General features: G+C 38.6%; 1 protein-coding gene across 4 annotated transcripts in view; it reads right to left on the bottom strand.

The window, feature by feature from the left end:
- The window catches only part of LOC129658961 (taste receptor type 2 member 1-like), a 175813-nt gene that overhangs the window by 43118 nt on the left and 104749 nt on the right, over nucleotides 1-27946 (bottom strand). For 3 of the 4 annotated variants that reach the window (XM_055589871.1, XM_055589872.1, XM_055589873.1), the window contains one exon: nucleotides 18639-18804. The exons of the other annotated variant lie outside the window; for it this stretch is intronic. The gene's annotated coding sequence lies outside the window, so the exon portion shown is untranslated. The remainder of the gene's footprint in view (nucleotides 1-18638; nucleotides 18805-27946) is intronic. 4 annotated transcript variants of the gene reach the window in all.

Raw genomic sequence — 27946 nt, 5'->3', positions numbered from 1 at the left:
ATGCCATATTTGCTTTACAGTTCCAGTGCTGCCTGTTCAGCAACATTTTTTCCAAACACAGCTTGCCAGAGCCACTTATTTACAAGAAATAAATCACTTTTAATGTTAGGGAGAGACATATAAAGTTTATTAAAATAGAGCTTGACAATCACTATGCAAGTATAAATGAAGATTAATGGTGGCAACAAAGAGGGAGCAGAGTCAGCGATGCATGAGACACTCTGGAGACAGCTCACTTTTCTTGGCATGAAATTTACAACTCCTTTATCACTGGATTTATTTCAGCTGAATCATGAAGGTGATCTTTCCAGTAAGAAATAAGGGGAAAGTAGTTTAGGCAAAGGAAACAGCGAGAACAAGAGTATGGTCATGGAAAATCACATGGCACATTTTGACGTCACAGTGCAATATATGTGATCGCAGAAAAGGACGTGCATTATCTCAATTTCCTAGTTCAAATACAAGACCCCTCTTTCATCTGATATTCTGCTGTCTAGATATAATATCACTGAGTTGTGTCATGCTAAGCAAGTATAACTGCAGTGGATTATACTGTGATTTGAAAAAATGCTAGACACATTTTTGAGAATATGAATAATTAGCAAGCATTTTGTTGATCAGGTAGGTAATTAGAGCCAAATGGCAGTGATTGTATAACAACTTGGGCTTTTATCATTTTTGTTTTTTAAATATTTGAGGGGCAAAACTGAAAGGACAAAGCAGTTGTTTTTAAGCAGGTTTTTAGGTGCCCTTGTGTATTAATGCCAGGTCTCTCAGCAAGGAGTACAGAAGTTACTGGGTCTTCTGAGACCAATAATGAAGCTTATTTTTAACTCCCTCATGAACCTACTGAATAACAGTGTCCATTCAGATCCTTGACCTACCTTTCCTAATCAGCATAATTCATACTTTACCTGGCTTAAATTTATTTTTTTATTTATTTTGCTGTATGTGTTTTTTTCTTTTTTTTTAATTTAAATTTATTTATTTGAATTGGAGACTAAATACTTTACAATATTGTATTGGTTTTGCCATATATCAACATGAATCTGCCACGGGTGTACACACGTTCCCCATCCTGAACCCCCCTCCCACCTCTCTCCCCATACCATCCCTCTGGGTCATCCCAGTGCACCAGCCCCAAGCATCCTGTATCCTGCAACAAACCTGGTAATTTAATGAAGAACTTTTTGAGTGTCATCAGTGTCTCAGTTACTGAGCCATCGTCTGCAAATAACACATTGATCCAGACAATCTTTATTTCAAGGACCTCAAAATTTGGTGGGGTTGGCATACAGGGAAGTGGGAAACTTTCATGAAATAGGTAAAAGTCCATTGACAGATGAATGGCTAAAGAAGATGTAATATTCATATACACACACACATATATATGTGTGAAATTTATGGAGGATAAATTAGGAGTTTTGGATTAACATATATATGGGCTTCCCTGGTGGCTCAGAGCTTAAAGCGTCTGCCTGCAATGCCAGAGATCTGGGTTTGATCCCTGAGTCAGGAAGATCCCCTGGAGAAGGAAATGGCAACCCACTCCAGTATAAAGCAGGTAAACACCAAGGATCTAGCATATAGCACTGAGAATTATACTCAATATCTTCTAATAATCTAGAATAATAAAGAATATTCATGTGTATATTTATGTATATAACTGAATCACTTTGCTGTACATTTGAAACTAACACATCGCAAATTAACTATATAACAATTTTTAAAAATGGTTACTGAAAAAGAGCTGTAAGAATGTTCGGTACTTCGAACTATGGGAATCTTTGACATGTTAAGAAAACACTGGAAAAATCAAACCTGAGTAGGTAATAACCAGGTAAAAGATAAGAAACAGAAAGCCTTACGACCAGGGATATGAAAGAAATGGGGACTTTATTGGTGGTTCAGTGATTTAGACTCCGTGTATCCAGTACAAGGGGCTCGGGTTTGATCCCTGGTGGGGGAAATAAGATCCTGCATGCTGCATGAGGCCACCCGAAAGTAAAAAAAAAAAAAAACAAAAAAAAACAAGACAAGAATAAGAGCCTGTCCTATCAGGATTGTGATCTGCTGCCTAGGAGCAAAGGTGTGCATTCTGGTTGAAGAAGAGGATAAGGAGAGGGGCCACTTTGACTACTTTGTAGCTTATATTTTGAACATGAGGCCTCAAGCAAAAGATAGTGAGGATGAACTGACAGATTTAAATAGACATGTGGGTAAAAATGAAAACAAAAAAGAAGTTGTTGTCCATAAACTAGGTGAGAAGTGATGGCTATCTGCCCATGTATTGTCAGGAGGGAAGGAAGAACATGAATGGGACCGAGTGGTGTTAAAGGAACAGATGGGTTGAAGGGACTGTCTGACTGTGGGAGGCGCAATGGAGGGAAATGAAAATGACCTGCAGGCTTTCAGTTGAGAGGAGACAAGGGAATTATTCCTGAGATAGGAGATCATGGAGAAGAATTTTGAAACTTAATGCGTAAATGGTGCTTGTGTCCAGAGTTAGCATGCTGGGATGTGGAGACCACAAGCTAGCTGTTGAATATGCATTTGGTCTTATGGGTATGGAGTCAGGAGAGCAGTTGAGTGGAGTCAGGAGAGCAGTTGAGTGGAGTCAGGAGAGCAGTTGAGTGGTTGTGTCTGAGGAAACCCTGGAAACACCATGATATAGCAATGACTGGTGCTGAGTACTTAAAAACACGTCTCAGTTCAGTTCAGTTCAGTTTAGTCGCTCAGTCGTGTCCGACTCTTTGCAACCCCATGAACTGCAGCACGCCAGGCCTCCCTGTCCATCACCAACTCCCGGAGGCCACCCAAATCCATGTCTAAGACACATCACAGGTTGCTCTTTTCATTTCTGAAATTTTGTGAAAGCTGCAGGGATAGAGGAATGTCACTGCTACAACTTTAACCCTCTACTTCCTCCAACCTCTCCTCACTGAGGCAGAAGGTGCCAGGAGCATCCTCTGAGAAGCATCTTTCTCATGCCCAGTCCAGTACGAGCCATTAGAGAGTGAGGAACTTGTCTGCAGGGATAATTAGGGGTGCTGCTTCTTCCAGCTGAACCATACCTCTTAAAAGTCCATCTCTGAAGTTTCTGAAACTACTCTGAAACTTCCTGAATCTTTCCCTGAAATAACTGCACCTAGCCAGCCGCATGGGGCCATGCTACCTTCAGTGAGCACAGGCGCTTGGGTCCCGTGGGCAGTGCGATGCCGGAGCTGGAAATGCCATAGAAGGGACAGAGCACAGATTTGGGTTGGTGTCTCATGCAGGAGTCACGGAGGCGGGAGCACAGGTTGCCATCACTGTCCAAGAGAAGGCCTGGCTGAGAATCCAAGTGAGAACCCGCGGTCAACCCAAACTTGGAGGAGGAACAGACAGGGAAGCCCAGGATGGCCCCATCCTCCCCGTCCCCGCGACCTGAGCTCCCTGACGTCTTTGGAGGCTGGTCACCAGCTAGTGTTCCTGGCCACGAAGAAGGTCAGAGAGGTAGGAGGCTCTGTCTATGAGACGACACGAGGAGCATCTTCCTGGACAACTAGAGGTTGTGACTGACCCTGACCCATGGCCACCCTGCCTTGATCCAGATTTTTCAGGGGTCACATTTCTTCCATTGGTTTTAGTTTTCCTCTGCATACTGGCCCTTTTCTTCTATTTTTGTCGCTGGTATCCTGCTCCTTAAAATTCCCTCAATAATCTCAGCGCTTGTTCGGCATTCTAGCAGCAAGGAAATTCTAATTAGCAAAAAGGATCATCAGACACTGCTTCTGTTTCGATCCCTCTTGCTACTGTAAATTAGATCTCTTTTGAGGGACAATCCTCCCGCTCCCAACTGCTTTAATCTATGCAAAGAAAACATAGCTAATGTGTAACAACAAGAACAGTATTCATTCCTAGTTACTGTTTATTTTTCATATAGAAAGGAAAATCAAAGTAAAAATAGGCTATTCTTATTTTCCAAGTATATTTATGTTTTTGAAAAGCTAAATCTGTCTCATATATGTGAAGTACAACTATTTTCAGCTTTTAAGAAGTGCAGAAAAATAATAATTAAAAAAATTAAGTTCAAGACGTACCCATTTAGGATATAATTCTGTCTTTTTGGACTTCCCTGGTAGCACCAGAGGTAAAGAATCTGCTGGCCAGTGACGAGATATAAGAGACACGGGTTTGATCCCTGGGTTGGGAAGATTCCCTGGAGAAGGAAATGGCAACCCACTTCAGTATTCTTGCCTGGAGAATCCCATGGACAAGAAGCATGGCAGGCTACAGCCGTAAGAGTCAAATAGGACTGAACACAACAACACACCGTCTTTTTATTATTGTGTGGATTGTAATCAATTTTATTAAGTTTAGTTTGATTTGTAAAAGGGGAGTTATCTTCTCACCCACCATAAAATTTTTAAATGAATATTAGACCCAATTTATTAGATCATATCCTGAAATAACTCACCTGCATATGAGTCCTTTCTTTTTTCTTCTAACAGAAATACCATGTCTTATAATGATCATTTAAAATGGATGCATATAATGTATAAAATATGTACTTATTATAGCTAGACAAAACATTTTGCGAAAAATACTTCACAAAAATTTAAGAAGAAGAGACTTTGGGCTTTATTATAGTTTTACTATAGACCACATATCCTCTTTTTACCCTTAACTTAGTCTTGTCATCTGTCTTCTGTGGGCAAACATGTTTATTTTTCAAACATGTTCTAAACTCCAAGTTTCATTGACTGGTACCTCCCTTGCTTTGCTAGCAGATTTACCATGGTTAAGATGTAATAAACATCTTATTTAAATGAAAACATTTAGTAGTAAATATGCACTTATTTCAGTTAGACAAAATATTAAAAAAAAACTTGAGCAAAATTTAATAAGGAAGGAAGTTCATTATTTTGTTATAGACCCCATGTCTCCTTTTTAGTCTTCACATAAATTGCATTGGCATCTCTAAAATAAATATTGTCCCTTACCAGGTTACTTTTAAGATCCTATAAAAGTAAAGTAGGTAATATCATTTAATCAAGTGGAGACAGGAGAGGAGTGAGAGGAGGAAATTAATGTTTATTGAGCATCCTTTATGTTTAGCAAGCATTGTAGGGACATGAAAATATTTATAAACAATCTTCATTAAAATGAAAGATCAGCTGAAGTATCATAGAGTTATTTATAAGTCATTAGCACCAGAAACATAGTAGATTTATCTTTGACATGTGGTATTAGATAATATCCCTCATGTCCAACTCTTCGCGACCTCATGGACTGTAGCCCACCAGGCTCCTCTGTCCATGGGGATTCTCCAGGCAAGAATACTGGAGTGGGTTGCCATGCCCTCCTCTAGGGGATTTTCCCAACCCAGGGCTTGAACCCAGGTCTCCTGCATTGAAGGCAGATTCTTTACCAGCTGAGCCACCCAGGAAGCCCATGAATGCTGGACTGGGTAGCCTATCCCTTTTCTAGGGGATCTTCCCAACCCACAAATAGAACTGGGGGCTCCTGCATTGCAGGTGGATTCTTTACCAGCTGAGCTACCAGGGAAGCCCTTATAAACAATCTTCATTAAACTGAAAGATCATTTCAGTTGAAGTACCATAGAGTTATTTATGTCATTAGAACCAGAAATATAGCAGGTTTATCTTTGACATGTGGTATTAGATAATATCCTGGGCTTCCCAGGTGGCTTCAGTGGTAGAGAATCCACCTGCCAATGCATGAGATGCAAGAGACTTGGGTTTGATCCCTGGGTCAGGAAGATCCCCTGGAAGAGGAACAGGCAAACCACCCCACTGTTCTTACCTGGAAAATCCCATGGATATAGGAGCCTGGCAGGCTACAATCCATGGGGTCACAAAGAGCTGGACACAACTGAGTGACTGAGCACACATGCACACACACAATAGATGATACCTTAGTTTTACAGCGTCTGCAAGTAACTATGGAGTCAATGCTTTTTAATCCTGTTATAGTTACTTACTAGAATATCTTCATAAGTTTATAACTGATATTCAATTTTGGCATCAATGGCATTGAAACATGTATAATATCATATATGAAACAAGTCTCCAGTCCATGTTCGATGCACGATACTGGATGCTTGGGGCTGGTGCACGGGGATGACCCAGGGGGAGGGTACGGGGAGGGAGGAGGGAGGAGGGTTCAGGATGGGGAACACGTGTATACCTGTGGCGGATTCATGTTGATATATGGCAAAACCAATACAATATTGTAAAGTTAAAAAATAAAATAAAATAAATTAAAAAAATATAAAGATAATAAGGTAAATTTTCATTGAAATCCCAATTTAGAACCAGTATGGAAAATTTTTTTATGGGAAATAAAGCTATCTTATACCTGGTTCTCTTGAAGAAGAAGCTATAGAGAAAATAGACTTAAGTCAAAATAGGAGGATCCAGTTAAAACAGTTGACATATTTCTAATTGTCAGACATATTGTATTCTGAATATATACTGCAGGCACTGAGGAAAAACTCTCTCATGTATTATACTTAAGATTTTGTTTGTTAATTGTTTGTTCACATATTGGGTGTAACAATATACTTTCTTTACTGTATATTTCTTATTATTTTTTGAACATATAGCCCAATAATAACATATAATGTTATTAAACATTTGCAATCTTTAAATTTACACACCAATGATATTTTAGAACTTGTTCAAATATAAAATCAACATACATTTGAAAATAATCTTCATCAGTCTTTCTCCTCTTTTACACATGACTGTTGGGGAAATCAGTCCTGAATATTCACTGGAAGGACTCATGCTGAAGCTCTAATACTTTGGCCACCTGATGTGAAGAACTGACTCCTTAGAAAAGACTCTGATGCTGGAAAAGATTGAAGGCAGGAGAAGAAGGGGACGATAGAGGATGAGATAGTTGGATGGCATCACCGACTTGATGGACATGAGTTTGAGCAAGCTCCCAGCGTTGGTGATGGACAGGGAAGCTGGAGTGCTGCAGTGCATGGGGTTGCAAAGAGTCAGACATAACTGAGCAACTGAACTGAACTGAACAGTGCTATGCTAAGTCACTCAGTCATGTCCAACTCTTTGTCACCCTATGGACCCTAGTTCGCCAAGCTCCTCTGTCCATGGGATTCTCCAGACAAGAATACTGGAGTGGGTTGCCATGCCCTCCTCCAGGGGATCTTCCCGACCTAGGGATCAAACCCAGGTCTCCCACATTGAAGGCAGACACTTTAACCTCTGAGCCACCAGGGAAGCCCAGGAAGCCTCTTACATACATGACCAAACTGTAGTTAAGATAGCCCAGTCTGATGCTTTACATTGGAAACTGTGTGGAATTAGCACACATTATCAAGTGGTAATCTTTTCATTTTGTTCATCCATTTAAAAAATATTCTAGGTTATTTTGTACTGTTATTAACAACAAAAATTCTTTTCTAATCTCATGATTATACTTGGATGTTATTTGTAATAGAATATGAATATAAAGGGCTATTTTTGATTTTTTCCATACTAATTATTTTTTGGCATGAGCTTCTGCTGTTTCAGAGGGCACAGGTGGATCCATTTTAGATGTGTCCTAACAAAGTATATATCCACTTGAAAATGGAGAGTTCCAGAACTTTAGATATTTTTGATAAGTTGTATGCTGTCATTTGGAAAAGAAGAAGTAAAACTCTCACTATTTGCAGATGACATGATCCTCTACATAGAAAACCCTAAAGACTCCACCAGAAAACTACTAGAACTAATCAATGACTATAGTAAAGTGGCAGGATATAAAATCAACACACAGAAATCCCTTGCATTCCTATACACTAATAATGAGAAAATAGAAAGAGAAATTAAGGAAACAATTCCATTCACCATTGCAACGGAAAGAATAAAACACTTAGGAATATATCTACCTAAAGAAACTAAAGACCTATATATAGAAAACTATAAAACACTGGTGAAAGAAATCAAAGAGGACACTAATAGATGGGGAAATATACCATGTTCATGGGTTGGAAGAATCAATATAGTGAAAATGAGTATACTACCCAAAGCAATTTATAGATTCAATGCAATGCCTATCAAGCTACCAACAGTATTTTTCACAGAGCTAGAACAAATAACTTCACCATTTGTATGGAAATACAAAAAACCTCGAATAGCCAAGGCGATCCTGAGAAAGAAGAATGGAACTGGAGGAATCAACCTACCAGACTTCAGGCTCTACTACAAAGCCACAGTCATCAAGACAGTATGGTACTGGCACAAAGACAGAAATATAGATCAATGGAACAAAATAGAAAGCCCAGAGATAAATCCACGCACATGTGGACACCTTATCTTTGACAAAGGAGGCAAGAATATACAATGGATTAAAGACAATCTCTTTAACAAGTGGTGCTGGGAAATCTGGTCAACCACTTGTAAAACAATGAAACCAGAACACTTTCTAACACCATACACAAAAATAAACTCAAAATGGATTAAAGATCTCAACGTAAGACCAGAAACTGTAAAACTCCTAGAGGAGAACATAGGCAAAACACTCTCTGACATACATCACAGCAGGATCCTCTATGACCCACCTCCCAGAATATTGGGAAAAAAAGCAAAAAAAAAAAAAAAAAACCAAATGGGACCTAATTAAACTTAAAAGCTTCTGCACATCAAAGGAAACTATTAGCAAGGTGAAAAGACAGCCTTCAGAATGGGAGAGAATAATAGCAAGTGAAGCAACTGACAAACAACTAATCTCAAAAATATACAAGCAACTCCTACAGCTCAACTCCAGAAAAATAAATGACCCAATCAAAAAATGGGCCAAAGAACTAAATAGACATTTCTCCAAAGAAGACATCCAGATGGCTAACAAACACATGAAAAGATGCTCAACATCACTCATTATCAGAGAAATGCAAATCAAAACCACTATGAGGTACCATTTCACACCAGTCAGAATGGCTGTGATCCAAAAGTCTACAAGTAATAAATGCTGGAGAGGGTGTGGGGAAAAGGGAACCCTCTTCCACTGTTGGTGTGAATGCAAACTAGTACAGCCACTATCGAGAACTGTGTGGAGATTCCTTAAAAAACTGGAAATAGAACTGCCTTATGATCCAGCAATCCCACTGCTGGGCATACACACTGAGGAAACCAGAAGGGAAAGAGACACGTGTACCCCAATGTTCATCACGGCATTGTTTATAATAGCCAGGACATGGAAGCAACCTAGATGTCCATCAGCAGATGAATGGATAAGAAAGCTGAGGTACATATACACAATGGAGTATTACTCAGCCATTAAAAAGAATACATTTGAATCAGTTCTAATGAGGTGGATGAAACTGGAGCCTATTATACAGAGTGAAGTAAGCCAGAAAGAAAAACACCAATACAGTATACTAACGCATATATATGGAATTTAGAAAGATGGTAACAATAACCCTGTGTACGAGACAGCAAAAGAGACACTGACATATAGAACAGTCTTATGGACTCTGTGGGAGAGGGAGAGGGTGGGAAGATTTGGGAGAATGGCATTGAAACATGTAAAATATCATGTATGAAACGAGTTGCCAGTTCAGGTTCAATGCACGATACTGGATGCTTGGGGCTAGTGCACTGGGACGACCCAGAGGGATGGTATGGGGAGGGAGGAGGGAGGAGGGTTCAGGATGGGGAACACATGTATACCTGTGGCGGATTCATTTTGATATTTGGCAAAACTAATGCAATTTTGTAAAGTTTAAAAATAAAATAAAATTAAAAAAAAGTGGAGTATATTTAACATCATATAGTTTAGGTTTTGTATCATTTTACATACTGCTAGATTTTTTGTATCATTTTACATAGTACTAGAATTTCCTAGAATTTGACCATTAAAATAGGTCCTTTTCAAACTCCTGTCTTTTGAAATTACATTATATGTCATGAAGCTTTTGATTCTTATATATATCAAAAGAGTTTTAACTAGTGATAGCAGAACAAAGTCACAGTAGTTTTGGCTTTGAACTTATTTTTTTGTAGGTAACAGTATATTTGACAGATTTTTTCTTTATGGGTCTTCATGGTATTCTGTGCATTAATTTAGAATTTATACACCTTTATGTCTTCTGCCATCTCAATGAACTAAATCAACAAAATAGATTTACTGATTCAACTTGATATTGAGTACTTGTGTGCTAGTTCTATAAGAAAGTATAAATGAATTGGGAAAAAGAAAAGACATATAAATCCTTCAAGTGCTCTGTTTTCAAGAAAGTGTACTTCTAAATGAAAAAAATGAAAATGATACATGTGACTATCAAGAAGCTTGATATTAGTGTTACTGACCAGGGTTCTTGGCCTCCTTAATCAATAGAAACTGATAAGAGGCCAGAAAAGAAATTCAGACAAGGTGTTATTGGGACTCCTGCTGCAGCAGAGGGAGAAGGCGATGGTACCCACTCCAGTACTCTTGCCTGGAAAATCGCATGGACGGAGGAGCCTGGGAGGCTGCAGTCCTTGAGATCGCGAAGAACTGAGCGACTTCACTTTCACTTTTCACTTTCATGCATTGGAGAGGGAAATGGCAACCCACTCCAGTGTTCTTGCCTGGAGAATCCCAGGGACGGGGGAGCCTGGTGGGCTGCCGTCTATGGGGTCGCACAGAGTCGGACACGACTGAAGCGACTTAGCAGCAGCAGCAGCAGCTGCAGCAGAGAGGAGAGAGAACAAGTAACAAGTTCCCTTGATTGCTTGCTCCCCAAGGGGGTAGGCAAGCTGGTTCCTTTTATGGAATGAGGGTGGGAGTGTGTCCAGGGGTCCAGCTGGAGCGGTGGCATAGATGGTTTGCCCACCCCTTTGGTGGTGGTGTGTGCAAGGGGCATGCACAGTGCTCCTGTCTCTTCAGAAGTGACAGTTGGATCTTTGGTCTTTTTGTATCTTATTGTTCATAATTTGCCCCAACCACACGTGTGCAGTTATTTTTAGTACCTTATAGTTTCTTCATATTTTGTTGCCTAAGGAGACATCTGTCTAAATTCAAGCACTGCAGCAAAGGGCCCCAGGTCCCAGTTCCTAGCCTTTTCATTAATAGTTTAGGGATTTTAAACTGTTCTACTGCTGTTGATCTTGTTTTAATGTTAGCATTGTATCATTAGAGTTGTGTTGTTTTAATGTTAGTAGTCAGTGTTTTAATGTTATAGTTGTGCCTACTTATAGATTTAAGGGGGAAAGATCTTGGAAAGAATTTATGGAAGTTTTAGAGATAAGAAAATGTCTCAAACTCACATTGTGTGTTGATGTTGGAGAAGGGTGAGAATCATAGGAACCCAGTAGTCTCAAGAATTGGTTGTTGACTGAGTAAATGATTAAAGTTGTTAATCTGTCAAGCATATTAATTATCCAGTATGTACTCAAAATTCTCCAAGCCAGGCTTCAGCAATATGTGAACCGTGAACTTCCTGATGTTCAAGCTGGTTTTAGAAAAGGCAGAGGAACCAGAGATCAAATTGCCAACATCTGCTGGATCATGGAAAAAGCAAGAGAGTTCCAGAAAAACATCTATTTCTGCTTTATTGACTATGCCAAAGCCTTTGACTGTGTAGATCACAATAAACTGTGGAAAATTCTGAAAGAGATGGGAATACCAGACCACCTGATCTGCCTCTTGAGAAATTTGTGTGCAGGTCAGGAAGCAACAGTTAGAACTGGACATGGAACAACAGACTGGTTCCAAATAGGAAAAGGAGTTCGTCAAGGCTGTATATTGTCACCCTGTTTATTTAACTTATATGCAGAGTCCATCATGAGAAACGCTGGACTGGAAGATGCACAAGCTGGAATCAAGATTGCCCGGAGAAATAGCAATAACCTCAGATATGCAGATGACACCACCCTTATGGCAGAAAGGGAAGAGGAACTCAAAAGCCTCTTGATGAAAGTGAAAGTTGAGAGTGAAAAAGTTGGCTTAAAGCTCAACATTCAGAAAACGAAGATCATGGCATCCGGTCCCACCACTTCATGGGAAATAGTTGGGGAAACAGTGGAAACAGTGTCAGACTTTATTTTTCTGGGCTCCAAAATCACTACAGATGGTGACCGCAGCCATGAAATTAAAAGACGCTTACTCCTTGGAAGCAAAGTTATGACCAACCTAGATAGCATATTCAAAAGCAGAGACATTACTTTGCCAACAAAGGTCCGTCTAGTCAAGGCTATGGTTTTTCCTGTGGTCATGTATGGATGTGAGAGTTGGACTGTGAAGAAGGCTGAGCGCTGAAGAATTGATGCTTTTGAACTGTGGTGTTGGAGAAGACTCTTGAGAGTCCCTTGGACTGCAAGGAGATCCAACCAGTCCATTCTGAAGGAGATCAGCCCTGGGATTTCTTTGGAAGGAATGATGCTAAAGCTGAAACTCCAGTACTTTGGCCACCTCATGCAAAGAGTTGACTCATTGGAAAAGACTCTGATGCTGGGAGGGATTGGGGGCAGGAGGAGAAGGGGACGACAGAGGATGAGATGGCTGGATGGTATCACTGACTCGATGGACGTGAGTCTGAGTGAACTCTGGGAGTTGGTGATGGACAGGGAGGTCTGGCGTGCTGCAATTCATGGGGTCACAAAGAGTCGGACACGACTGAGCAACTGATCTGATCTGATGTACCCAATCCAATTTGAGTGAAACAAATGATTTTTATGAAATTTTTTGTATCTGAATTATTGTGGTCAGTCTATCTTTAAATGAAAAGAATGCTCATTACCATTTATTTTTACTGTAATCCTAAAACTTCATCACTGTAAAACACAGCTGTGCTGCTACTTTGACATTTACTATATTCTATAGTTTTCAGTCATTATCATTAAGAATAGGTCATGCTGATTTATTAAAGCAAGCTGAACACTATTTAAATAATAAAGATTAAAGAGCACATAAAAAAGATTTCCTGGTCAAGGACTCCCAGAAATCTTCTTGTGTTATATCCTGTTTCTAATAGTGAGTTACTAACTTGGTCTTAAGAAATAAAATCTAAACATGCCGAATTGTTTTTTAAAAACGTTCTTCATTCAATTTAGATATTGTCCTGTATCATCTTCAAAATATTTTTATTACAGTGCTTTAATGGCACATGCCTTTTTCACTATTGCCTAAAGTTGAAACCGCCACTTACTAGAAACAGCTTGTAGCTTTAAGAAATAATAGACAGGAAATTCACTTCCCTGAAACTAGACTGAGGATTTTCTTTGGTAGTTAGAGAGGAACAAGTCAAAGGTTTCACTTTACTAGAAGTCTCTCATTAAAACCATTGCTCAACATGACATAATTTACAAGAAGCCGCATGTTTCCTCAACATGGCAATTTTCTTAGTCTCCTTTGGTAGTGAATTACACTCATCTGTTGCTTATATTGAGATGTACTTCCTTTCTCATTCAGACTGTCACAACATGAAACAGATACATTCACTGTCACCTAGCAGCAATGGGCTCCCTATGTGACCGGTTGCCTGTGAACTGTCAGTGTTATATAAGCAGTGTTATCCTATCTCTCTTTGGAAACTCCCCTCAACGCCAGCCCCACTCCCTTCGCAACTGCCCTGCCCCATGCCTTCTGCCTGCCTTTTGTCTGTGGAATACTTTAGCCAAAGAATAAATTTAATCAGAGAAATGAAGAATGCAGAAACAAAGGAAAACAGCCAAAGGAGACCAAATAATAATAATGTAGTCATTAAGCATAGTAAAGGATCTTTAGCTCCTTCTCAAAGACTATATATAATAGTCTGAGCCATATCCTGCGAGCTGTCTTATAGGTACTGAAACCCCAGATGGAAGAAGTTAAGTATATGATGACCAGACTGTACCTAGGACATGAGTTGCCATAATTCTCAGAACTGGACTCAAAGAAATGGGAACAACTGGACCCTGGAATTAAAGGTTAACTAATTTGGAAAGCTCAGCAGTGGCCACAGGACTGGAAAAGGTCAGTTTTCATTCCAATCCCAAAGAAAGGCAATGCCAAAGAATGCTCAAACTACTGCACAATTGCACTCATCTCACACACTAGTAAAGTAATGCTCAAAATTCTCCAAGCCAGGCTTCAGCAGTACATGAACTGTGAACTTCCAGATGTTCAAGTTGGATTTAGAAAAGGCAGAGGAACCAGAGATCAAATTGCCAACATCCGCTGGATCATGGAAAAAGCAAGAAATTTCCAGAAAAACATCTATTTCTGCTTTATTGACTATGCCAAAGCCTTTGACTGTGTGGATCACAATAAACTGTGGAAAATTCTGAAAGAGATGGGAATACCAGACCACCTGACCTGCCTCTTGAGAAACCTGTATGCAGGTCAGGAAGCAACAGTTAGAACTGGACATGGAACAACAGACTGGTTCCAAATAGGAAAAGGTACATCAAGGCTGTATATTGTCACCCTGCTTATTTAACTTATATGCAGAGTACATCATGAGAAACGCTGGACTGGAAGATGCACAAGCTGGAATCAAGATTGTGGGGAGAAATATCAATAACCTCAGATATGCAGATGACACCACCTTTATGGCAGAAAGTGAAGAAGAACTCAAAAGCCTCTTGATGAAAGTGAAAGAGGAGAGTGAAAAAGTTGGCTTAAAGCACAACATTCAGGAAACTAAGATCATGGCATCTGGTCCCATCACTTCATGGCAAACAGATGGGGAAATAGTGGAAATGGTGGCTGACTTTATTTTTCTGGCCTCCAAAATCACAGCAGATGGTGACTGCAGCCATGAAATTAAAAGATACTTACTCCTCGGGAGGAAAGGTATGACCAACTTAGACAGCATATAGAAAAGCAGAGACATTACTTTGCCAACAAAGTTCCATCTAGTCAAAGCTATGGTTTTTCCAGTAGTCATGTATAGATGTGAGAGTTGGACTATAAAGAAAGCTGAGTGCCAAAGAATTGATGCTTTTGAACTGTGGTGTTGGAGAAGACTCTTGAGAGTCCCTTGGACTGCAAGGAGATCCAACCAGTTCATCCTAAAGGAGACCAGTCCTGGGTGTTCATTGGAAGGACTGATGCTGAGGCTGAAACACCAATACTTTGGCCACCTGATGTGAAGAGCTGACTCATTGGAAAAGACTGTGATGCTGGGAAAGATTGAAGGCAGGAGGAGAAGGGGATTACTGAGGATGAGATGGTTGGATGGCATCACCAATTCAGTGGACATGAGTTTTGGTAAACTCTGGGAGTTGGTGATGGACAGTCAGGCCTGGTGTGCTGTGGTTCATGGAGTCCCAAAGAGTTGGACACAACTGAGCAACTGAACTGAAGTGAACTGCACCTAAAACAACCAAGATGATGGTAGTCAGACACTGATGACCAGTTTGAAGATGACTATTAAAGATGAATATGTTGTTTCTGTATTTAGCCTCCTCCCACCTCCATTTCTGGAGAAGGCAATAGGACCCCACTCCAGTACTTTTGCCTGGAAAATCCCATGGATGGAGGAGCCTGGTAGGCTGCAGTCCATGGGGTTGCTGAGGGTTGGACACGACTGAGCGACTTCACTTTCACTTTTCACTTTCATGCATTGGAGAAGGAAATGGCAACCCACTCCAGTGTTCTTGCCTGGAGAATCCCAGGGGCAGGAGAGCCTGGTGGGCTGACGTCTGTGGGGTCACACAGAGTCGGACACGACTGAAGTGACTTAGCAGTAGCAGTAGCAGCACTTCCATTTCTGTCTATAAAAACTCTTGCCCCACTGGTTGTCAGTTAGGGAGGAGTTGGCCTTTGAACAGGTGTCTACCTTCTTGCTCAGTTGCTGGAATCTGAAATAAAGCAAACTTTCCTTTCCATCAACCTGGCCTGTTTATTGGCTTTTGGGCAGTAAACAGCCAGACCCTCACCCTTTTGGTATAAATGTGGCCAAATAATTCTGATTTGTGTGATAATATTTGAGATATTTAGTCTATAGATCCAGAAAGACAAAAATGCATATGTGTGCATGGGCATGCTTACCTAATGAAGCTGATTAGACTTGTATTTTCTCACTTGTTGTTCAGTGGCTAAGTTGTGTCCAACACTTTGTGACGCCATGGACTATAGCCCACCAGGCTCTTCTGCCATGGAATTTTCCAGGCAAGAATACTATAGTGGGTACCATTTCCTTCTCCAGATCTTCCTGGACCAGGAATCAAACCCACACCTCATGCACTGGCAGGCAGATTCTTTACCACTGAGCCACCAAGGAAGCCTTATTTTCTCACTTCCTCATATGAAAATTTTCATTACAATTTAAAATTTAATAGTCCCATTTATCATGTTTATTGCATGCCAGGAATGGAGGGGACATTTCATTCACTATCTTATTTACCCCTCATCACAGCCCTGTGAAGTATTAATTGATCACCTTCTGTTACAAATGAGAAATCTAGGACAATGCTGGGATTTCTAGCACAAGTCTGCCCAATCACAAAGTGTACTCTTAGCTGCTATTTGATCAACCAAGTTCTCTTCTCAAATCAAAGAAAACATGTTAGTGAAAAGTGCATTTAGGCAGTGAAGTCAAGGAACATATGTACCAGACTTACCCAAGTCATGATTTTTGACACTCCATTATCCTACCCCTAAAATGAGGACTTCGATCCTGAGCAGAGGTTGCTGACTGGCAGCTATACCCTGGAGTTGTGTCTTTGGTTTGACAAGGAATTTTTCTTTATTGTTTGTTTTTAACTAGTTGTTGGCTTTTTAAATTAGATATTTCATAAGTATTAAAAAGAAAAAAGAATGAAAGAAGAAAAATGCTTGGTTATTGTGAAAAGAAACCATCTAGCATAATAGGCCCCTCTCCCCAAAAGAAAAATAGGCCCCAATTTTGTTAGTACAATAATCAGCTGGTGGTAGCAGCTCATCCCTCTATGTGGTCAGCTCCTTTGCATGCCCTAGTCTCCACCTCTCCCAGTAGTCTCGAACTCAACCACTGTCACACATTATATTCCCTGCTCTGCCTCTGTTGACATCTGAGTATGCACCCTGTCCTCAAGCCATTATTTCCCAAACTGTCCTGTGCAGAGCTGGTGGGTAGGGCCCCAAGATTTCCACGCAACCTTTAATCAAAGACCTTGATACACATTATTTTTAAAATAAATCATTTATCTTAAAATAAGCTTAAAAACCATTCATCTTGATGACTTTCCCAGCTCTAAAATAGGTAACTCTTATTCAGCTCTAACTAGAATATCTTTTCTTATTATTGTGCAGGTAAGAAAATACAGAAATTCTAAGAAGGTTTAAAATGTTTCTGTAAAACAAAAAAATCATACATTTTAAAACTAAGGAAGAAATAAACAATGTGAGTTATTAGTAATAATACATACTATCTTTTCATTACCTGTGAAAGATCTGCAAACTATGGCCCACGGGTCAAATTTGACTGATGGCAGTCAGTTTTTGTGGATAAAGTTTTGTTTCAGCACTGCTATACCCAATCCTTTATGTATTGTCTATGACTGTTTTTACTCTATAATTACAGAAAAGTAGTCTCAACAGAGATTGAATTGTCTGAATTTACTATCTGCCCCTTTATAGAAAAAGTTTGCAAAAATCTAGAGAAAAATCTGGGTGAAACCCATAGAGCAGAATGGTTCTGGCTCAGTTGGGACTAAGTTAGTATATAAATTTGCTAGAGTTAAGTGATGTTTAAGACACTGTTCTTCTCCACTAAATTTCTTTTTTTTTTTTTTTTATGTTGTTATTATCTCTGTTATTCAAATTTATTTTATTTTATTTTTTTTTTTAAATTTTATTTTTAAACTTAACATAACTGTATTAGATTTGCCAAATATCAAAATGAATCCGCCACAGGTACACATGTGTTCCCCATCCTGAACCCTCCTCCCTCCTCCCTCCCCATTCCATCCCTCTGGGTCGTCCCAGTGCTCCAGCCCCAAGCATCCAGTATCGTGCATTGAACCTGGACTGGCAACTCATTTCATACATGATATTTTACATGTTTCTTTCTAATTGATACATTTGCTCTGTCACAAACAACTGAATAAGATATCTCAGTAACTGTGCTTATAAATAATATAGAAATATACAGAACGTAGTACTGTCAATTCTCTAGCATTTGACAGGCATTATGCTAAATACTTAATTTTTAATACTATCACAATGATAAGCACTAGTATATTAGCTATATTTTCCCAGATAGTTTAAGTAGCAGACTTAATGTCACATTTAAACTGAGGGGTCAATGTAACAATGTAGTCACAGGGAATATAGTGGGATGCAGATTCTTACTCAGTCTTTAAGTTAAGAGGAATTTGCTGGAGGTGTATTAGCTAGATTATAAGGGGTGTATGGGAGAAGAAGAGAAAAGAGAGAGAGTGAGGATTTACAAAGGCCATAGGCAATCTCTAAATTTCCTGACAATTTCCTTTAATTTTATCTTCTTATCCCCTGCAGTAAATGGATATAGGTAATGAGATTGCACTGATAAGCTGCATGAAAAATAATAATACTAAAAACAGCCCAAGCCTCAGCCATTTGTTGAACATGTTCTAAGTGCCATGTATGATAGGACCTTACATATATGGCTTGGTTTAATCCACAAAGTAACTTTATTAGGCAAATACTATTAACCCCATTTTACAGATAAACAAAGGTAAAGAGAAATATCTTACCCAGAGTTACTGGATGTGAATGGGCAGAGTCAGATTTTCAAATGATGTGCTCTCATTCCAGAAATCATCTTAACCGCTGTATTGAACTGCTTCACCTTGTTCAGCCTCCTCAGTACAATACAGTAGCTCTCAGACCAGCTGACTTCCCATGTCAAGAATTGAAATTCTATAAAGGACAAATGACATATATACACTGCCATGTGTAAAACAGACAGCTAGTGGAAAGCTGCTGTATAGCACAGGAGCTCAGCTCACGGCTCTGTGATGACCCAGAGGACTGGGGTGATGGGTGGAAGGGAGGCTGAAGAGGGAGGGGATATATGAATACATATAACTGTTGCACAGCAGAAACTAACAAAACACTGTAAAGCAATTATACTTCAGTAAAAGAAAACAAGGTAAAATAAATTCTGTAAAGGTGGGGACATATGGGCTCAGAGAATCAGAGCCTGTTTTGGAGCCTTCCGTTGGGCAGAATTGTGATGCTAAGTCCCTTTCTGTGCATCAAGCAGGGATTCCCTGATCCAATCAGCAGCAACCAAGAGTCAACATATTCAAACATTAGGAAATCAGGGGGAAGAATGTGACCATCAAGTAGAGATTCTTGGATGCCTCTCTATTTAGGTAGTCATTGAATTATTGGCCTCACTTTAGAAATCAATAAATTAATTCTCTGAACTGTTAAATAACTTCCCCAAAGTTGTACAGCTTTTAAAGTATCAGATTCCAACTTTGAATCAAGGTTGGTCTAATCCAGTAATGTTTGTTCTTTTTTTCACATCATGAAAAATTTAATTTCTGAAACCTAAAATATCAGAAAATCCAGGAATTTAATTTAGTACACTAAAGTCTTTGGTTTTTCTTTTAAGGGTCTAAGCATTATTTGAAGTCTAAAAGGCTTGCTAATAGAGTAACCATTCGTGAAGAAAAGTTGCTCAGAATTTCAAAAATGTTGACAGTAATTTTCATTTGCAGTATTCATAAAAGTTTGAGAATCTTTTATAAATTGACTTCAAAATTTGTCATCCCAATTTTGTACAAACAAATCTTTAAGATGTTTTACTTTTCTTCACCTAAGATCAAATGAAATGCAGTGAAATTTTCAAGACAATCCTTTCTAAGTCATGCTTTAAGTGTTACAACTGCTAAATAAGCTTCAAAATTTAGTCATGGAAAAAAACAAAAGACATAATGTTTGATCGAAAAATTTGAGGATTTTTACATGTACACCCAAAGACTTACTCAAATGTTAATAACAGCATTATTCACAATGACCCAAAAGCAGAAACAACTCAAAATGCCCATCAACTGCTAAATGGAAAAGCAAAATATACTGTATTCATACAATGGAATATTATTTGCCAATAAAAAGGCATAAGGTACTGACAAAGCTACAGTACAGGTAACATCAAAAAGTGAAGCCTGTCACAAAAGAACATGTATGATTCAATTTATATGGAATATCCAAAAAAAGAAAATATGTAGAGACAGAAGGGAGATTAGTTGTTGCTTGAGACTGGAGATGGAGAAAGACTATAAATTGGCATGAGATTTATTTTTAGAGTGATAGAAATGTTCTAAAATTAGATTGTTATAACATGTGACCATGTGAAGTTGCTCGGTCACGTCTGACTCTTTGCAATTCCATGAACTGTAACCTACCAGGCTCCTCTGTCCATGGGATTTTATAGGCAAGAGTACTGGAGAGGGTTGCCATTTCCTTCTCTAGGGGATCTTCCCGACCCAGGGATCGAAACCGGGTCTCCCGCATTGCAGGCAAACGCTTTACCATCTGAGCCATCAGGGAAGCCTCTAATGTTTGCACAGCTCTGTAAATATGCTACCATGCATTGAATTACGCACTATAAAAACAGGTCAATTTTATGTAAATTAACAATACATCTCAATAAAACTATTTTAAAAAATGAGTTTGTATATTATAAAAATCCAGCTTATTTCAAATTGGACTAGTGTGAATGTTATATTCTGACATCTATTAGGTTCCTTCGTAAATCTATCCATTTCCTAAATAATGGAATTACTGCTCCAATATTATCAAGCATTCCTTCTGGAGTTAAAGAATTTAACTAATTACATATTACAAGTTATAATTGTGAGGCTCAAAATGCTTTGGGATTTAGAAAAGGATGACAACATAAATTATATAAACAAAAACAGAAATGTCACATAGCTTTACCATCTGCTACAACATTTTATTTAAGTCTTCTAGAAGAATCTAAACACTATTCAAGTATAATCATGACACTAACCAGACATTTCAATTATAAAGGTGTTGTATAATATATACTTTAGATGTGAGCATTATTGCTTATGTATATGAATGGCTATTGACAGGGAAAACATACCTTTCCCTACTCCATTTAAAGTAACTTTAGTATTCTAGTCTCATTTTTAAACCACATTGTGGAAGATAGTAAGTTGAAACAAGTTAATTTTTGTATTAAAATAATGATTTTTCTAAAAGCTGCTCTTATTGTTGTACACCAGAAACTAACATAATGTTGTAGGTCAATTATACCAATACTTCAAACAATCAAAGAAATAAATGCTTAGAAAAAGAGATCAGATTTGTGGTTATTGGAGACTGGGGATGGGGGAATTGGGAATTGGATGAAGACAGTCAAAAATAAAAATTTCCAGTTATAAAATAGGTAAATACTATGGATGTAACTGGAGAAGGCAATGGCACCCCACTCCAGTACTCTTGCCTGGAAAATCCCATGGATGGAGGAGCCTAGTGGGCTGCAGTCCATGGGGTCGCTAGGAGTCAGACACTACTGAGCGACTTCACTTTCACTTTTCACTTTCAAGCATTGGAGAAGGAAATGGCAACCCACTCCAGTGTTCTTGCCTGGAGAATCCCAGGGACGGGGGAGCCTGGTGGGCTGCCGTCTATGGGGTTGCACAGAGTCGGACATGACTGAAGCGACTTAGCAGCAGCAGCAGCAGGGATGTAACATACAACATGATAAATACAATTAACACTGCTGTATGTTATATACAAAAGTTGTTAAGAGTGTAAATCCTGAGTTTTCATCACAAGGAAAATACTTCTTTTTACATGAGTTGATGGATGTTCACTAAGCTTACTGTGAGAATCATTTCATGAGGTATGTAAATCACATCACTATCTTAAATTTATACAGTGCTGTATGTCAACTATGTTTCAATAAAAGTGGAAAAGAAAAAAATAGAAAATAAAGTTGTTTTTTTATATACAAATAACAGAAACAAAATCTTTGAAAAGTAGTAATTTATCACTCTTCTGTAAAATATGCTGAATTAAAAGGAAAACTGCTTAGGTACTAAGACATGGTCACATGTTGCAGTCTATGTGATTTTGTATGGTTGACTGATATGTAATCAGGTTGTCATTTCTATATGAATTTCTATTAAAAGTAAACTCAGTCAGGGGTTGAAAGTGAAAGTCGCTCAGTCATGTCCAACTCTTTGTGACCCCACGGACTATTCAGTCCATGGAATTCTCCAGGCCAGAATATTGGGGTGGGTAGCCTTTCCCTTCTCCAGGGGATCTTCCCAACCCAGGGATGGAACCCAGGTCTCCTGCATTGCAGGGGGATTCTTTACCAGCTGAGCCACAAGGGAAGCCCAAGAATACTGGAGTGGGTAGCCTATAGCTTCTCCATGGGATCTTCCTGACATAGGAATTGAACCAGGGTCTCCTGCATTGCAGGCAGATTCGTTACCAACTGAGCTATCAGTGCAGCCCATTAGTAAGGGGTTGAACCATATTGAACTCTACTGACCATTTCCAGGAAACCTCCTTGAAACCAATAACATTGAGATATGTTTAAAGGAAGGGCTTTCGTTCTGGCTGATGGGTTAAAGATTCATTCTTCTTATTTTACCTTAATTTACTTTTTATTCAAGTATGGTTGTTGTACAACATTAGTTTTTGGTACGCACCACAGTGATTCAGTATTTTTATAGATTATACTCCATTTAAAGTTAACATATTAAACTGATAAGAACAAATACTATACTTCAGTTCAGTTCAGTCACTCAGTCATGTCCGACTCTTTGCGACCCCATGAATCGCAGCACGCCAGGCCTCCCTGTTCACCACCAACTCCCAGAGTTCACTCAGACTCACGTCCATCGAGTCAGTGATGCCATCCAGCCATCTCATCCTCTGTCGTCTCCTTCTCCTCCTACCCCCAATCCCTCCCAGCATCAGAGTCTTTTCCAATGAGTCAACTCATCACATGAGGTGGCCAAAGTACTGGAGTTTCAACTTTAGCATCATTCCTTCCAAAGAAATCCCAGGGCTGATCTCCTTCAGAATGGACTGGTTGGATCTCCTTGCAGTCCAAGGGACTCTCAAGAGTCTTCTCCAACACCACAGTTCAAAAGCATCAATTCTTCGGCACTCAGCTTTCTTCACAGTCCAATTCTCACATCCATACAGGACCACTGGAAAAACCACAGCCTTGACTAGCCGGACCTTTGTTGGCAAAGTAATGTCTCTGCTTTTCAATATGCAATCTAGGTTGGTCATAACTTTCCTTCCAGGGAGTAAGCGTCTTTTAATTTCATGGCTGCAGTCACCATCTTAGCCAAAAGACTGAGAAGCAAAATAATGGCTATATTTCCTTATGCTGTACAATAGAGGCTTCCTTGGTGGCTCAGACAGTAAAGAATCTGCCTGCAATACTGTACAATATATCCTTGTTGCTGGTTTAGCTTATACATAGTAGTTTGTACCTCTTAAACTCCTGTTCCTATCTTGTCCCTCTCCCTGTCCTCCTCCCCACTGATAACCACTAGTTTTTTTTTCTTTTTTCTTTATCTGTGAGTTTATTTCTGTTTTGCTATAATCATTTATTTGTTTAACTTTTAAAATTCCACATATAAGTGATATCATACGGTGTTTGTCTTGCTCTGAATGACATATTTCATTAAGCATATTACCCTCTAGGTCATCCATGTTATTGCAAATGACAGAATTTAATTCTTTTTCATGGCTGAGTAATATTCCATTATATATATCTACATGGATATAGATATATATCTTTTTACATTTCTATGTTGATGGACAATTAGGTTGCTTCTATGTCTTGCCAATTGTGAATAATGCTGCTATAAACATTGAGCTGCATGTACTTTTTCAAATTAGTGTTTTTGTTTTCTTCAGATATATGCCCAGGAGTTGAATTGCTAGGTCATATGATTGTTCTATTTTTATTTTTTTGAGGAACCTCCATATTGTTTTGCATAGTGACTGCACCAATTTACATTCCCATCAACAGTGTACTAAGGTTCCCTTTTCTTCACATCCTTGGCAAATTTGTTATTTGAGACTTTTGGATGGTAGGCATTCTGATGGGTGTGATGTGCCATCTTATTATGATTTTGATTTCCATTTCTCTTATGATTAGTGATGTTGTTGAGCATCTTTTCATGTGCCTTTTGTCCATCTGTATATAGTCTTTGGAAAAATGTCTGTTCAGGTTGTTGCTGCTTAGTCACTAAGTCATGTCTGACTCTTGGCAGCCTCATGGACTACAGCATGCCAGGCTTCCCTGTTTTTCACCGTGTCCTGGAGTTTGCTCAAACCCATATCCATTGAGTCAGTGCTGCTATCTAACCATTGTGCCCTTTGCTGCCCTATTCTCATTTTGCCTTCTGTCTTTCCCAGCATTAGGGTCTTTTCCAAAGAGTCAGCTCTTCACATCAGGTGGCTGAGGTATTAGAGCTTCAGCTTCAGCATCAGTCCTTTCAATGAATATTCAGGGTTAATTTCCTTTAGGATTGACTAGTTTGATTTCCTTGCTGTCCAAGGGACTCTCAGGAGTCTTTTCTAGCATCACAATGTGAAAGCATCAATTCTTCAGTGCTCAGCCTTCTTTATGGTCCAATTCTCACATCGTACATGACTACTGGAAAAACCAGAGCTTTGACTGTATTGATGGACCATTGTTGGCAAAGTGATGTTTCTGCTTTTTAATATTTTGTCTAAATTTGTTATAGCTTTCCTTCCAAGGAGCAAGCATCTTTTAATTTCATGGCTGCAGTCACTGTCTGCAGTGATTTTGGAGCCCAAGAAAATAAAATCCGTTACTGTTTCCACTATTCAGTTTATCTGCCCATTTTAAAAATCAGATTATTTGGTTTTTTGATATTGAGTTGTATGTGCTCTTTATATAGTTTGGATATTTATTCCTTATCTATCATTTCATTTGCAAATATTTTCTCCCAAGTAGGTTGTCTTTTTGGGTTTTTTTGATGGTTTCTTTGCTGTGCAAAGCTTTTACATTTAACTAGGTTCATTTGTTTGTTTTCCCTTAGTAGATAGAGGAACCTGACAGGCTACAGTCCATAGGATCACACAGAATCAGACACGACTAAAGCAACTAAGCATGCAGACAGGCCCCCCAAAATATTACTATGATTTATTATGATAATAAAATAATAAAAAATATTATTATGATTTAAAGGGGGTTCTGCCTACATTCTCTTCTAGGAGTTTTATGGTTCCAGATTTTACATTTAGGTCTTTAATCCTTTTTAACTTATTTTGTATATGGTGTGATAAACTGTTCTAAATTTATTCTTTTACATGTAGCTGTCTAATTTTCCCAGCACCACTTATTTGAAGAGACTGTCTTTTTCCATTGTATATTCTTACCCACTTTGTTGTAGATTAACTGACCATAAGTGCATGAGTTTATTTCTGGGCCCTCTATTCTGTTTCATTGATTTTTATCTGTTTTTGTGCCTGTACCATGGTCTTTTGTTTACTGTAGCTTTGTAGTATAGTCTGAAGCCAAGGCACATAGGACCTCCTGCTTTGTCCTTTTTTTCTCAAGATTTCTTTAGCTTATTCTTTTACTTTTTTCTATTGTGACAAAATATATATAGCATAAATTTACCATTTTAACCATTTTAAATGTATAACTCAGTAGCAATAAGTATATTCACGTTGTTCTGCAACCATCACTATCATCCATCTCCAAAATGTTTTCATCTTCCCAAACTCAAACTTTGTTCTCATTAAACAATAACTCCCCATTGCCCTCTCCTCTTCCCCCAGCTTGGCAACCTCCATTCTACTTTCTGTCTCTGTGAGCTTGTCTACTGTAGTTACCTCATATAAGTGGAAACATGTAGTATTTGTCCTTTTGTGTCTGGCATCTTTCACTTAGCAAACTTCATTGTCAGAATGTCCTTTTTAAAGCTGAATAATGCTGTATTGTACATATTAATATATACTACATTTAGCTTACCATTCATACATCAATGGACACTTGTGTTTAATCCATGCTTTAGCTACTGTGAAAAATGTAATTGCTATGACCATGGATGTAGATTCATTCTTAAAACAAGCTCTCATTCCAGGCATGCAGCTCCCTGCTCTTGGCTTATTTATATTGTTTCCTAGAGGCATGCTACAATAAACATTACAAAAGTCACAGTTAATGGTTGCTCTCAATGAACTGTTTTTAATATGTCAAGTTTCCAGCTGACTCCTCATTAAGAAAAAGGTATTTACTGTTGTTGGGAATGAAATGTCTGTCCCATTTAGTTTCTGTGTCTGGAAGCAATGCCTCCTGAATATAAACTCAGTGCCAGAGCCTCGAGATTAATTTGCAAAGCTCAAAAATTGATCTGCTGATGCTATTCTCTTCTCCAACGCCATTTCTATCAAACTTTTCCTCCCCCTGCCAGGGGAAAACAAACAAACAAACAAACAAACAAACAGATGTGTCCATGTGAGAACCAGGTTCTCTCATTTAGTAAAACTTACATGGGCCAAAGAATTCATGTATTTTGCAAATGTGCGTTTTTTCAATAAGGTTCCTCCAAATTATACTCAGCACTGTAAGAGGATAACTCTGAGAAATAATGTTATAATAAAAAGATAAAAGGAAAAGTATAATTATGTGATATTGCATCTTGGTTTTATTATCTGCAAACTATTATATATATTTCATGTTAGCTACCTTGTGTCACACACTACCTAAGTGCTCTCTGCAGACCTCTCTTCCTCCACTCCCACCGCCACATATACTTACACTACTGTTTCTTAAACTCTATGGGGTGGGTTTTAGTACCATCAATCTCACTGCACAAAAAAAATGAGGTTCAGAGGAGTTAAGTGGCCATCCAAGGTAACAGTTAGTAAACAGGTAGCAGATCTAGGCTTAGAACCTAGGTGTCCTGACCTCAGGATTTGTGCACTTATCACTGTCCTTCTGTCCCCTGAATTTGGAGGTTTTGCCCATATAAGTTCAGCATAATTTTGCAAATGAACCTGAAAAGAACTGAGTTGTTTCCTTTTTCCAGGACATTATCGTCTGAAATTTTTTCTTGATAGAAAAAAGAAAAACTTTTCTTTTCACTTTAGTTGTATTGTACTTACTAGCTCTTGGCTTCACTTTATCCTCCATACAGGCATTCTGTATTATTTCTCTCAGTGATATTTTACACAGTGCATTTTACATATACCACTGGTATTTAGAGTACCATGCCTCCATTGGTTATTCTCTATTTCAAAAATAAAAAATTTAATATGAATATTAACCAAATTTTTTATGAACCTCACTAAATAATGTATGTTAAAACATGCTTTTTATTACCTTTTGTTTCTCCCACAGTACTGTAACTAGTTTTTATTCAGCCTATTTTTGCAGACTTAAGTCAGTATAGATGAATTTTCCATTGAAAACAACTAAGTTATTTTCAGCTTTTTCCACTTAACTCACTAGTGTGGAGGAAATTTTGTCCTCTGTTACAGATCTACTGTAAACTCATAAACTGGTATTCATCAATCAAAAGTGAAATGAAAAATGAGACCCATTTTACTTTAAATTTTTATGCCCTGGGTTTGCTGAAAGTTATGTTAAGTGGTGGTGTCTTCCAGGAAAAGTATAAAAGTTGACTGCATTTTTACAGATTTTGTTGTATTGGTTGCTGTGTCATGTCCAACTCTTCTGAGATCCCATGGATTGTATCCCACCAGGCTCATCTGTCCATGGGATTTCCCAGGCAAGAATACTGGAGTGGGTTGCCATTTCCTTCTCCTGGAGATCTTCCTGATTTGATTGAACTCAAATCTCCTGCATTGCAGGCAGATTCTTTATTGCTGAGCTCCCAGGGCAGCCCCTCTATAGATATTGCTGGACAATAAATTTACCAAAAAAGCCTGATATGATTTAATTCTGACTATAATCATTACTTCATTTCTGATAATTTCACAAATAGATTGAGAAAACTTAATGTTTATTTTTCTGTCCCAGTGTTATTAGACCTCTGATAAGCTCAAA

This window comes from Bubalus kerabau, chromosome 8 (assembly GCF_029407905.1).
Source record: "Bubalus kerabau isolate K-KA32 ecotype Philippines breed swamp buffalo chromosome 8, PCC_UOA_SB_1v2, whole genome shotgun sequence".
Classification (NCBI taxonomy): Eukaryota; Metazoa; Chordata; class Mammalia; order Artiodactyla; family Bovidae; genus Bubalus; species Bubalus kerabau.
Note: the sequence above shows the minus strand (reverse complement) of the source record. Positions and strands in the feature narration are given on the sequence as shown.